Here is a 14,088-nt window from a genome sequence, read left to right on the forward strand (position 1 = left end):
ACCAAGCAAGGAAATAAATGAAGGGAGTCAATGCTGGGGAGTCAGAAGGAATTTCTGGCAGGAATGCAAAGGAAAATTCCAAGGTGTAAGCAGTACACCTTGAGACCATTGTAGAATCAGGCCATTAAAAACCTCCAGGAAGAATTTCTCAGAAAAGAAATGAAACTGCTCGATTATATGATAAATTTGACTTTGTAGAAAATCAGATTATGGGCCCTTTTATGGAATTACCATGGCGTGTGGAGAGACTGAGCCTGTGATTCAGGAAAAGCCAAGTAAATGACAAAAGAACATTTAACCTGGGTGGGAGTGGGAGGAGAGAATAGTACAAGAAAAGAAAGGTAAAGATTGTAGACCACCGTTACTCCAATGAGCCAATGTTTACATAGCTACAAATACAAAAATGTTGATTGCAGACTTAACGGAAAACGTCTTCAGATGTATTGGGAGGTTGGTGGAGAATAAATTTGTGGAAGAGGTTATACAAAGGACTAAAATCTTAACTTCCATAATAGGAAGTAAGAGGTGAAGTCAAAGGTAGGCAGGGGATTTTCTCTGTAGTACCAATCAACACAGACACGCAGACTTTTCCTTCAGTTGCTACTCACGTTGCAAGAACTGAATTTACTATCTTTGATTCCCAATATTAATAATAAAATTCCTCCTTGTTATCACTAATGAAACTGGCCTGCACATATCCTTTATTTATCCATACCCGTTTTCTAGCCATGTGTGCCTAAATCTGGCTCAACCCTTACTCAGAACAAAACAAAACAAAAACAAAAACAAAAAAACCACCACCAACAAAAAACACACACAGTGAGTTTGAAGTGTATATTTTCTGTTAGAGTACTCACATGGAAGCAGTATCTTTGCCTCAAGTTCTTCACCCTAAATAATCTAATGATGTCAGTCAATACTTATAGAATTGTAGCAATCTTAAACTCTAATGGAGAAAGAAAAATATAGGTGTCTGTGATGTGTGCATTGATTTTAGCGGTTCATCCTTAGTGGAAAATGTAATTGAATATGTGTTCAGGTGGATAACACCACTTTAAAGGAGGGATAAGACAGTTTAATGCAATGGGAAGAACTGGATACATCCACATATTAAATAACTGTATAGTTCACTGATTGACAGTAAATCTTTGTATCTGGGATATATATTCCCCTGAACCCCTCTCTCAACAACGGTACTGTGCTTCTTCAATTGTCAAGTTGACATGTAATATACCTTTTATAACTTTTAATGTGATAGACCTTTTATTCATCCTGCTCTCCACAGGAAAAGCAAATGCTTCTGCTTTAGTAAATGCAGTGTGGAAAGAAATACTTTCAATGCAGTGATGATTTATAATCCATCCTCAGTGGTCTATATCATTCTCTAGGAATGCGTGTGACTGTATGTGTGTCTAAACATATCTCTGTGTGTGAATGAAAATATATTCAAAAAGAGGGAAAATGTGGAACTCGTACAGTTTTCTAAGAGGCACTGGTAATTTAAAATATTTACTTGTTAGATAAAAATCAGTGTCAGTGCAGGTATCAATTAGTCAAATGAAACAATAAAAGGAACCATGGCTTTTTATTTTAAGAGATAGTTTTAATGTCATCAGGTTTTTAAGGTTCCAATAAAATAGTTACATTAGGACACATGATTTTATTGATGCTTATTGGCTCTCTCTCTTAGTAGAATGTAAGTCCATGAAGGCAAGTATCTCATTGATGTTATTCACTATTTTTTAATAGCTGCATAGTTCTTATAGTATGGTTCGGATATGGCATCATTTATCTAACTCTTTCTTTCTTGATGAACTTTTGGATTTTAGAAGGTTTTGTTACTATAAAATGTGCATACTGGGTCCCTGTACTATTCTTCTTTCTATACTAGATGCCTAAAAAGGAAATGCTGATTCAGAAGTATAGTTGCCCTTGAACAATTCAAGGGGCTAGGGACGCCAACCCACACAGTAAAAATCCATGTATAACTTTCGACTCCCCTAAAATCAACTACTAATAGACTGCTATTGATGGGAAGCCTTACCAATAACAGAGAAGTCTATTAGCACATATTTTGTATGTTATATGTATTGTATACTGTATTCTTCAGTAAAGTAAGCTAGAGAAAAGAATAATGTTATTAAGAATATCATGAGGAAGAAAAAGTACATTTACAGTACTGTACATATATTTATTGAAAAACATCCACATATAAGTGGACTTGCATGTTGTTCAATGGTCAACTGTATATATATTATTTAATTTGAGAAACACTGAAGTACATTTCCAAAAATGTACTAGCAGTTCACACAGTCAATGGTGTAAGAGCATCCATCCTCACTACCACCTCCAGCACTGTTAATTATTCCTCTTTAAAGTGTTTCCATCTTGCAAAGTCCTATGAGTGAAAAATGGTATCCCCTGGTTCTTACGTGCATTTTCCTGACTGCTAGTAAAGTTGAACACTTCTTCACATTGTTGGTATTTCCTTTTCTTCTATGAAATGACTGCACATCCTGTCACTATTTTTCTCCACCACCAACCTTATTGAGGAAGAATTGACAAATATTGACTATTTTTCTATTGAGTCAATTGCGACTAACATTTGAGGAACATTTTTGCACATGGGGATAGTAATCTTTAACATATTGGTTTTCATATCACATTTTCTTTTAGCCTACTTTTTATAAGTTTTTTTTTAAAACCGAAGTTTGCCTTTAGCAAAGTAATATGTACACAAGGTTAAGCATCAAATAATACTAAAAGTACTTTTATGAAATTCATTTGTCCCCTACCCCACCTTTTCACACTTTCTATTCTTGTTCTTGCAAAGCAGCTACTTTCAGTTCTTACCACTTTTGAGTTTTTTTAAATCCATGCTTCTATTAAGATATTTATGTTGCAATTTTTTAGAGATAGACATTTTCCATTGACTTCCTGTTATAGTTCCTGAGGTTTTAGTTCTCAATTATTAATGGTTATTTTAATACGTCTATGTAAATATTGTGCATTGTTGACCTGAGGCATGTGCAGTGATTGTTTCCTTTGTCTTACAGATGTTTATTTTATGGGGACTGAATAATTGCACCTTCAAGAAGGTTTTTTATAAAACTATCATTAGTTTTTAAGTATCTTTGACCTGATTTTTTACATATACATAAGTACTTTTCCACACAAAGTTCTAAAAGCTCAGTCAGTTTTGTTCTATCTTCTGGAGACTAACTTCTCCTGTTCTAATCTAGACTCGAATTTCTGAGTCTTCATATTACTGTATGCTACTCTCCATGTTTCCTGAATCCCATTTCTTCCTTTCTTGGTTTGATCTCTTATTTTCCTAAAACTGAGCCTCCAGAAACTTTGTCAGAAAGAGTGTATAGTAGGTGTATTTTCAGAATTTTTGCAGATTTAAAATTTCTAGCTTAAAAATAATTTCTCTTCGAAAATTTGAAGGTATTATTTCATGCTTTCTAGCATTTAATGCTGCTTTTGAGAAATGTTTTTCAGGCAGAAAGAAATAGAAGAAAAGCAAGAAGTTGCAATATGTATGTCAGGGAAGCAAAGCTTTTTCAGAAATTCTCAGACCGGTTTTCACTGGCCAGATGATGGCCTCCCCTTGGTGCGGAATTTAGGGAGGCAAGTCTTAAATTTTGTACACTGTCCCCTAAAAAATATTAGGATTCTGTTACTAAGAGCAAAAATAGAATTTCATTTTATTCATAATTGATAGAATTCTATATAAGAAAAATATCAAAGACCTGTTAGCATAATATTATCTATGTCTCATTCAGATTAAACAAAAAATCAGGACATACATTCGTAATGATAAAATTACATGTCTGTATGCATTTTCTACATTATATACCAGCACGACACTTTGTACCTAAATATGAATAACGCATGCCTCATCTCTGTCATTTATTTTGAGGTTATTTATTAATTTAAATGGATAGTGACTGATACAGAGTAATTGCCCTCTAAATTATTGCTAAATGAATAAGTATACTAAAAATATTTAATAAACAATTAGTAGGAGTAATACTAATCTGTACATTGTTTTAAGGATAGTTGACTTCATACCTAAACACTAATCAAAGAATACCAAATTCCAGAAGTTATTAGAGATAGTCCCTAGAAATTTAAAATGTGAAATGTCGGCCAGTAGGCCTGATCTGTATCTAATTTTAAATATATCTTTGGTATGTTTTCATATATTTAGTCAAACATTGAGAATGTATATAAGTGGGCTATAGGAGCATTTGCACTTCACTGTGTTAATGTTCATATCTGCTCAGAAAAAAATGATTATGTTTCCATTCTTTTTCCCTAAATTGCATTGTTCGTCATTAGGAGAAGATTTCATTATAACTTGGAATTTGTCATGTCAATGACCGATGATCAATTTTTAATATCTGCTCAAAAATTCAATATCATTTTTTAAGTTTTATTGAGGCATAGTTGATAAACAAAAATCTGCATACATTTAATATATACATCTTGATGGGTTTGGACTTATGCATACACTCATCCTATCACCACAACCAGGATACTAACATTTTCTTTAAACACCCAAAATTTCCTTGTGTTCTTTTGTGGATTTTTTTTTTTTTTTTTTGGTAAGAAACTTAACATGAGATCTATCCTCTTAAACATATTTTGAAGTGCACAATACCATATCGTTATAACTATAGATGCAATTTTGTGTTGATCCCTAAAATGTACTCATCCTGCATAACAGAAACTTTAGACCCATCACTAATGATCAAGGAAATGTGGATCAAAATCACCATTAAATATCACCTCATACCTCATAGGTTGACTATTGTAAAACAAACACACACAGACACCCAAACTATAAGTGTTGGTGAGGTTACGGAGAAACTGGAACCCTTATATTCTATTGGTGGGAATATAGAATGGTATAGCTACTATGAGAAGTATTATGGAGGTTCCTCAAAAATTAAAATAGAACTACCATGTGATCCAGCAATCCCACTTCTGGATATATATCCAAAAGAATTGAAATGAGGATCTCAAAGTTTGAAATGAGGATATCTGCACCCTTGTGTTTATTGCAGTGTTATTCACAATAGCCAAGATATGGAGACAACCCATAAGTCCATTGACAGATGAATGGACAAAGATAATGTGGTAAATATGTATAATAAAATATTCTTCAGCCATAAAAAGAGAAGGAAGTCCTGCCATTTGTGACAGCATGGATGAACCTAGAGAACATTATGCTAAGTGAACTAAGCCGATCACGGAAGGACAAATACTGTGTAATTCCACTTACATAAAGTATCTAAAATAGTCAAACTCATAGAAGGAGAATATAGAATGGTGGTTGCCAGGAGTTGGGGAAGGGGAAAACAGGGAATTGTTTTTCAAAAATTCGGTGTCAATGATTTGGAGAACAATTTATCTCATTTTCTTCCCTTTAAAGGCCATTGGGGTAAAGATTGGGGTTTGTGAGAAAATTTCCAAACCCTGCCCTTAAAAATGATGTTTTTGAAAATAGGATATCACACAAATACAGAATATCAGCTGAAAATGGATTTATAATTCCATCACTATTAATTAGTACCCTTGCCAATAGGTATGTTAGTCTCATTTTGGTTGCAACAACTTAAGTTGAAGTGAAAAATATAAGGGGCTATCCCACAGGTCCCAAAGACAAAAAGACAGTTGACTAAGGAAGAAAATATAATAAAAAATTGGAACCATGTCTGGACTTTCTCTAAAATTATTGCCCCTGAGTCAATCTAAAGTTGTGTGTGTGGCTTTTGTAACCAGGTGGATGAAGGAGAGAAGAGGCAATTATTGGAAAAGATATGCTGCATTGACAATCCAATAGGTATCTACTACACTATTCTCAAATACTTTGGTTAAGAAGAACTCAAAAGATAGATGATTGCCTCTTTAAATAGCTTTGGGTGTTAGAAAGTACTGAAATGCTTTTGAATAGTTTTTAATTATTGTGCCGGTTACCCCATCTTAAGGCAATTCAGAAAATGTCTAGGGGTGCCTGGATGGCACAGTGGTTAAAGCGTCTGCCTTCGGCTCAGGGCGTGATCCCGGCGTTATGGGATCGAGCCCCACATCAGGCTCCTCTGCTATGAGCCTACTTCTTCCTCTCCCACTCCCCCTGCTTGTGTTCCCTCTCTCGCTGGCTGTCTCTCTCTCTGTCAAATAAATAAATAAAATCTTTAAAAAAAAAAAAGAAAAGAAAATGTCTAAACTTCCTCTGTATGACTGTCCTTCAGATAAGTGGTAAAAACTTTTATATATCCCTTGTTTTAATTTATCCAAGCTAAATATGCTTATTTCTTTTAACTGTTCCTTATATGATGTAACTTTAAGTCTCTAACCTTTTCTGTTGATATTGTTTTCCAGTGAAAGTGTTCTCATTTGCCCAAAAGTGGAGGTAGTAATCTGAACGGCTCTGAAAAGGGTGGGAATCACATTTCTTTTTCTAATACTGTACTGTACTATTAATAGTACTGACTGTACTATTAATATATGCACCAGTTTTTTTGTGTGTAGCCTCCTTTCCTTTTTTGAGCCACATTAAAATAAAAGCTACCTAGTATTTTATTAAGCTTTTCAGCTGATGAACTCTGCCTTCTCTATGTTGTGTATGCATATTCAGAGTGTTAGACCCAAAGTATGATTACTTATTACATGTTCTTATATAAAATCTATCATTCTGGCCCTTCAACATCTCTTTGGAATTTGATTCTGTTTCCTACATATTGGTCTCCCTCTTTGACTCTAGAACTAATTTTTCCCCCTGTCCTGAGAATCCCCACCTTGGTTTTTAGGCTCTCCCTGTAAAACATTGAAGATAGAGGTAGTACAATTTGTAGTTTTTGAGGAAACTTTATTGATCTCATCATGCACACTTGCATCAGTGATGTAAGCATTTCAGGCTTATTCAGGGTGTTCCACGTTGTAGCACTCACAATCCGTAGCTCAAATCCTTTCTCTTTTCCAGAACAAGCAGTGGCATGTTATCAGGAGAACTAAATCAGAAATCTTATAATCTATTGGGGGTCCAGTTGTATCACTAACATCACTAATTGTATCACTAACATTGCAACTGCAGCAAGTTAGCACTCAGAAACCCCATCCCCAAGACCAGAGTTCCCCCAATATCTGGGTGCAGATGTACTACTCAGAGCCATGCACACCATCCCCAAGACCCAGCATCAATTCACCAATAGTAAGGTAGACATCCATATTACATTGCGTATATCAGAACTACAGGAGGGTAAAGAAAATGCACAGAAGACCATGGAATTAGAATAATTATTATTTGCATTATTTGAATTATTTGTGTCACACACTGTTCTAAGCACTTTACATGTGCCTCATTTTAGCTTATCCAAGATAACTTTTTGAGATATTATCTCTATTTCATTTTACCAAGAAGGAAAGTGAAGTAGAAAGAGCTTGTTATTTGTCTAGGTGGCCCAGCTAATACGATGAAATAATTAGATGTGAACTCAAGTAGTTTGACTTTTTTTATTTTTTAAAGATTTTTATTTATTCATTTGACAGAGAGAGAGACAGCCAGCGAGAGAGGGAACACGAGCAGGGGGAGTGGGAGAGGAAGAAGCAGGCTCCCAGCGGAGGAAGGAGCCCGATTTCGGGGCTCAATCCCAGGACCCCGGGATCAGGCCCTGACCCGAAGGCAGACGCTTAAGGACTGAGCCACCCAGGAGCCCCTCAAGTAGTTTGACTTTATTCTTTATTTTAAAGTTAGTTACTTAGTTAGTCAATCAGTTAGTTAGTTAGTTAGTTATGTATGTATGTATGTATGTATGTATTATGTATGTAATCTCTACAGCCAATGTGGTGCTTGAACTCACGACCCTGAGATCAACAGTAGCGTGCTCTTCAGACTGAACCAGCCCGGCACCCCTCTTCTTTTTTAACTAGTACACCTTGATGCCTCTTTATATCAAAAAAAAAGTCTCCAAAAATGCAGGTGAAATGGGTAAAGTAGTTTTGGGGTAATTGGTATTAACTTATGTCTCTTAATCTGGTCTCAGTCCATTAAAATACTTTCTTCTAATTCCTCTCAACACTATCAGCACATTTAGCACATTCAATAAATATGACCTCTCTGTGTCTATGTTGAATAGCTCTCCGTCATTTATTTGTGAAAATGATGCACATGACCTGGCTGGGGGTAGAGCCCTTTTGTGTAATATTAGAAAGCCCTTTCCATGTGAATAAGCAGTTATTTAAGGACTAAGTTCTAGTTTATAGCTTCCGTCTTATCTAAGAAAGCAATCAGATCCCTTGCTTGTTAAGGCTCAGGTACCCGTGATCTTCCATATATTTCTCTGTATATTAGTTTTGTAACCATTTTTAAAAAATAAAATTTTGAAATTACTCTAATTACAAAATTGATCCAAGACATTGTAATTCAATTATAAGATCATAATATGGTAGTATGGTTAGTATCTCCAGTCTACCTTGTGAAGAAACCTTAGTAGAATTTAATTTTGTTATACAAACTTATCAATACGTTAATGAATGAATTTCAAAATTCTCTTCTCTATAGTAATAAACAGTGGTGCTTGTAACTATCATTTTTTTTCACTACCATAAAACCAGTCATAATGCTATTTTTTTTTTAAATCAACCACGACCAAAAAGATTTGTGAGAAAATAGTGGCATTTTATTTATCTGTTCTTTGTCTTTTCAATTTTATCTTCCCCTAGGGCTATTTTAGCAGACAAGTTGTACTTCTGTAGGCCTGCAGTGTATAAATTACTCATTCTTTAGCCTTTGGTAATCAGAACCATGAGGTTTTATTACATTTAAATTTATCACATAAAAGGCTTCTGGAGATCTATGATGTTTGTGTAACCCTCACCTAAACTTGAAAATAATTTTATATAGTGCTGTGAAACATTACAGATATTAGCACTACATTTTGCTCCTAATGAGGTTGATAGATTAAAAGGCAATTCATTTATACCATTTTTGCAAAAACAATTCCTGCTGATAAACATTAGTACTGACTATCCACAAAGGGCTGTAAGGACCATGGAGCCAGCTCTGATTAATTTTGGAGATTTCTGAAAGCTTGTCAAAAAACATCATCCTTTTTAAAAAATATTTTGAACTATCTTCCTCTATAAATTTTATTTTGTAGTCAGTTGTTGTATATTGACCAGTTGTTTTTTGGTTTGTGTCTTTTTTTTTTTTTTTTGCTACTTTTTGTCAAGCAGGTTTAATGTTTTAAGCCCTATGAAACTTTAAGAAACAAAATCGCCTTTGACTATTCATGTTTCACCCTTAAAACTTAGTAGGAAAATCAGTATGGTACTTTACCTCATCCTCTGTAGTCATCCTTGGCCTTCCTCTTTAAACTCCTCCTTCACACTTGGGATAAAGGGTCTGTGAATATGGCCCACTGGCCAAATCTGGCCCCCGGCCTGTTTTTGTACAGCGCATGAACTAACATTGATTTTTACATTTTTTAAATGGTTGGGGGAAAAAAATCAAAAGAAGAATAATATATGTGACTTGTGAATGTTGTGTGAAATTCATATAAGTAGCAGTAAAAAAATAAACAGCTGTTCAATACATAACCTATGAAATTCAAATTTTATCATCCATAAATAAATTTTCATTGGAACACAGACATTCTTACTTGTTACATTTTGTCTATGACTGCTTTCTTATAACAGTGCCAGAGTTCAGTAGTTGAGTGATAGATACCAGATTACCTGCAAACCCTAAAATATTCACTATCTGACTCTTTACAATAGAAGTTTAATTTTACTGACCCCTGCTCTAGACAAAATTCCTAATCTTTGTAAGGCAAAATTTTCGTTTCCTCTGTGGACAGATACCACTTCTTTTTGCACTCAAGACATATCTTTTTCAATACCCTCCTGTCCACTGTGGGTTCAGAGGTCTCTAAAGCACTAGAATATGGTAAGAATGTATGAAAATATCTATTAATATTATGTTTATCTCTTTTTCATTTCTTTTTTTGTAAATGTTTTACTTGGAGATACATGGTCCAAAGGTTGCTTTCATTGATGGATACATGATCAAAAGATTTTGGAGACCAAAATATATGTCATAATCTGTTTTCTACAAAATATAAGTGTCCTGCGGGAAATTAATTGGTAGTACATGAAAAAAAGTTTTAGAATTCAACAGGTTTGTGGGACACTGGGTTATGACAGGTAGGTCTAGTACCAGATACCTCAGGGCCTTTAATATGCTTAGGGGCATTGTGAGTCACCATGAGAACCTGTCTCCTCGGTGGTTTCTGAAAATGATCTGGTCACAGAACTCCCCATTCATCCCCAAATAGCTCAGCCGACACCCTTGGGAAGTGTTCTCTTATGTCATAGGATGTTGAAGAATGTTAACTTTCATTGTATATGTGGAATCACAGATGATAATTCTAGAGCACTATATAAATATAAGCTGTCATTTGAGATGCTTTTATCAGTCTTGACACCCAGACAAGCATTTAAGTGACTAAATTAATTGCCACTTAAAGGTATTTATTGTTGTGTTATTGTTAATTAATTAATTAATTTTGAATACACTTAAAGTCAGAATGTGATTACAACCCAAAGGAAAACTGACCAGGCATTGTTTCTTCTTACCATCTAATGATATCCAAGGCTACTTTAGTAGGTTAGTGGTAGAGTCTCAAATCAGTATTTGAAGCAAAATGATCAGAAGATTTTGATTGTAACTTCTCTACGATGATCCAGTTTATTTTTAGATTAACCATAAGAGTATTTATTTTATGGTTATATCCAGCATTTCCATCTGCCCACCTCTTTTTTGTTATGATTTTGGTTATACCATTTTCAGAATTAACAGCTATTATGATTAAAGTAATTCATTAAGTAATTTAACTGATAAAATTCTACATTTCATACTGTCTTCTGAAGGATGAATAGATAAGAATGTATATTATCTCAGAAGACTGGGTTTGAACAAACTGACAATTCTACTTACCGGGGAGGAAAAAGTTTTTCTCAACCCTCTTAAGGCCCCTGGCTGAGTCTGAAAATGAAACTGACAAAGACAGAGTCACGGGAGAAAAGCATACACACATTTTATTGCATTTTTACATGTACATGGGAGCCTTCACAAAAGAATGAAGACCTGAAGGGACCAGAGGAGGAAACTGTTACACCTTTTAGACAAAGAAACAATACATTTGTGAAGTGACAAGACAGAGGGGTATGGGTTAGGGGGAGCTAGTGGTAAAGAAGTAACTAGGAAGATAAGGATGAGTTTAACAAGGTTTATCTCTACAGATTTCTTGGCCTTAAACTCCCCCTCGCTAGTGATAAGAATGTCTTCCCTCTTTCTGCTATGGGGAGAGTATTTTTCACAGGGGAATTTTAAGACCTGTGTCAGAGATGAAGGGTCAGGGTGTGAGCTCAGAGTGACTTTCCTGCTTCTGAAGCTTTTTAAAATTCCTTCAGTTTAAGATCTTTAATATGCCAAGATGCCATATTTGGGGGTAGCATATCCTGAATCCCACCCAATGCATAGACTTTGCTGTGTAAATTTCTTTTCTACAATAAAGCCTAAAAAGTGGTCCTGATAATTTAGAGTCCTATTAAGAGTAACACATTCTGAAGTCCAGAATTTAGAGTTTCGTTGTTTGCTTGGTTATTTGTTTTTGTCTTTTGATTCTAATTTTTAAAATCTTTCCCTATGAAGCCATACTGATCACCTTTTAAATGTAACATGATTATCCCTATGAAACTAAAAATAAAATAAAATAAAAATCGAAAAAACTTTAGAGAATACAGGCAGGAAGTTTTTCAAATGTCCTTCAGTTTACTTGTTTGCATTTCCTCAAAAGAGACTGGTGTAAAGCAGTTTGGAGTTTACAATAGCTTTGAAAGCATTTATTGTTCCAAGGCTAATTTTAACCTGTGATAAAGATTGCTTTTTTTATTCAGTTGAATGTGATATCCAGTAATTGTTTGTCAAGGCTAAGTGCTGTAGGACATAATACATTCTTTAAATGGTGTTTTGTAATTATAATACAAGCATCTTTATGGCCTAATATGTGAAAGAATGCTATTGGGTAAGGGTGTTAGAATTATGAGAAAGCAGACTTTAAACTTTATTATTTCAATTATTAAATCTCATGGCTGCTTAACTTACATTTAAGGGAGTTTGACTTTGTGTATTTGCTCAAATGAATGATTTTTTGTTCACTGAATGGTTTTGCAGATCTTGGCAGATATACACTTTTCTTCCCCCTCCCTCCTACTGCATTTTCCCATTTTTGCTCCGTAGGATATTGCTGGGGAGGATTACCTAAGACAGCCAAGGACAGTCAGGTGTGTGTGTTACCTGAAGTGATTTTCATGAGTTTGAGATTACCCTTTAGCCATAAATTTGTGTCATGGGCCAAAAAAGTTTTCAGGTAGTAACACTTCCGATCTGAAATGTTTTGTCTCTATGTTTTACAGATAAATGACTTTATGTTATCCTAAGAGTATCAGCTAAAAGTTATGTAAGGGATCATGTCATACAGTCTCATCCTTTTGTTAGAGGAATGACCAGAAGCAGTACTCTCCCTAAGACATCATTCAGGGCCATATATAAACACTGACGTCAATGCTGAGGCCGCACAGACCAATCTTAGAGTCTTAGCTAGCTGCCTCTAGAAAAATCTTCAGGTCTGCATCCCATCATTTTTTATTTTCAGTATGAAACATAGCATGTATACAAACGAATGTATATAATTTAGATATACATTTGAAGAAATAATTAAATGAATACCTTTTTCACATTTCACATGGAAAGAGAAACCTTAGATACTCCTGTACCTTTAATCTTATGTACCCCCTACTCAAATACAGCCCTTTCTTTTCCCTCTAGAGTCATGATGACGTGGTTTTGGAATATAAGTGAGGTTCGGTGGGGGGAGGTCCGGAGCCCAGGACCAAAAAAGAATTCTTGAGATGTCTTTGGTGCAAAATGGTGGTTTTATTGAGGCACAGGGACAGGACCTGTGGGCAGAAAGAGCTCTGCCTTGGGGTTTTGAACGGTGGCTGATATATACTGTGGGGTTGGGGGAGGTAAGGAAAAAGGGAGGTTTTCAAAACAACTTTCAAATGCTAAAGAGGACTGACCTACAAGATATCGGGGGCCTTGCCATTATCAAGTTAAGGTTATTTTCCCCTCTAGCAAAGTATTAACATTTAAGATAGTTGGGAGGTTCCTGGAAGACTGTCACACATGTCCCACCCAGGAGTGGGGGTGGGGAGGGTTACAGCTTGTCAGCTTATGCTCTGTTTTCCGCCAGCCTTCTGCTCCCTCATCAATGACTTAGAATTTGTCATCATCGTTTTCTTGCTTTTGTATATGTTTTACCACATATGTATCTCTATGCTGTTTAGTTTTGCCTGTTTTTATATTTCATTTAATATAATCATGCAGTTTCACATTTTTATGCAACTTGATTTATTCTTGTTATTGTACAATATTTTGTTTTTCATGACCATCCTAGTTGAAGTAACATCAGCTCATTCATTTTCTCTGCTGTATACTACTTTTTCATTTTTCCTTTTGTTCAAAAATGTAATTATTTTATCCTCATTCTTGAGTTATGATTTTGAAGTTATGCAGTTCTCAGTTAACATTCCTTCCTTTTTTTCATTTTTTAAATTAATTATTATTTTTTTTAAACGTTCTTTCCTTAGAGAAAATATTTTACTCTCTTCTGACTTCCATCGTCACTGTCAGGAAATTCACTGTCAACCTGCTTTTCCTTTGTAGGTAATCTCTTCTTTCTCTGGCTACTTCTTAAGTTTTCTGTTTGTTTTTGGTATTTTATTTGTTACAAGGTGTCAATTTTAAAAAAATTTCCTTGAGTTTGTGGTTTTCCCTGAATTTGAAGATTGGTTCCTCTCATTAATTCTACTGAATCCCTAATAATATCTGATGAGGTTGTGGGATACAGGTGAGGTTCAGTGGGGTGGAGTCCGGAGCCAACAACCAAGAAAGAATTCTTGAGGCGTCTTTGGTGCAAAATAGTGGTTTATGAAAGCACGGGCACAGGACCC

At 35.0% G+C, this 14,088-nt stretch overlaps 1 protein-coding gene across 2 annotated transcripts in view; it reads left to right on the forward strand.

Annotated features, from left to right (window-relative positions):
• DPYD (dihydropyrimidine dehydrogenase) overlaps positions 1 to 14,088 on the forward strand; it is a 788,358-nt gene that overhangs the window by 450,424 nt on the left and 323,846 nt on the right. The gene's annotated exons all lie outside the window — the stretch shown is intronic.

Source organism: Ursus maritimus, unplaced genomic scaffold, assembly GCF_017311325.1.
Source record: "Ursus maritimus isolate PB19 unplaced genomic scaffold, ASM1731132v1 scaffold_12, whole genome shotgun sequence".
Lineage (NCBI taxonomy): Eukaryota > Metazoa > Chordata > Mammalia > Carnivora > Ursidae > Ursus > Ursus maritimus.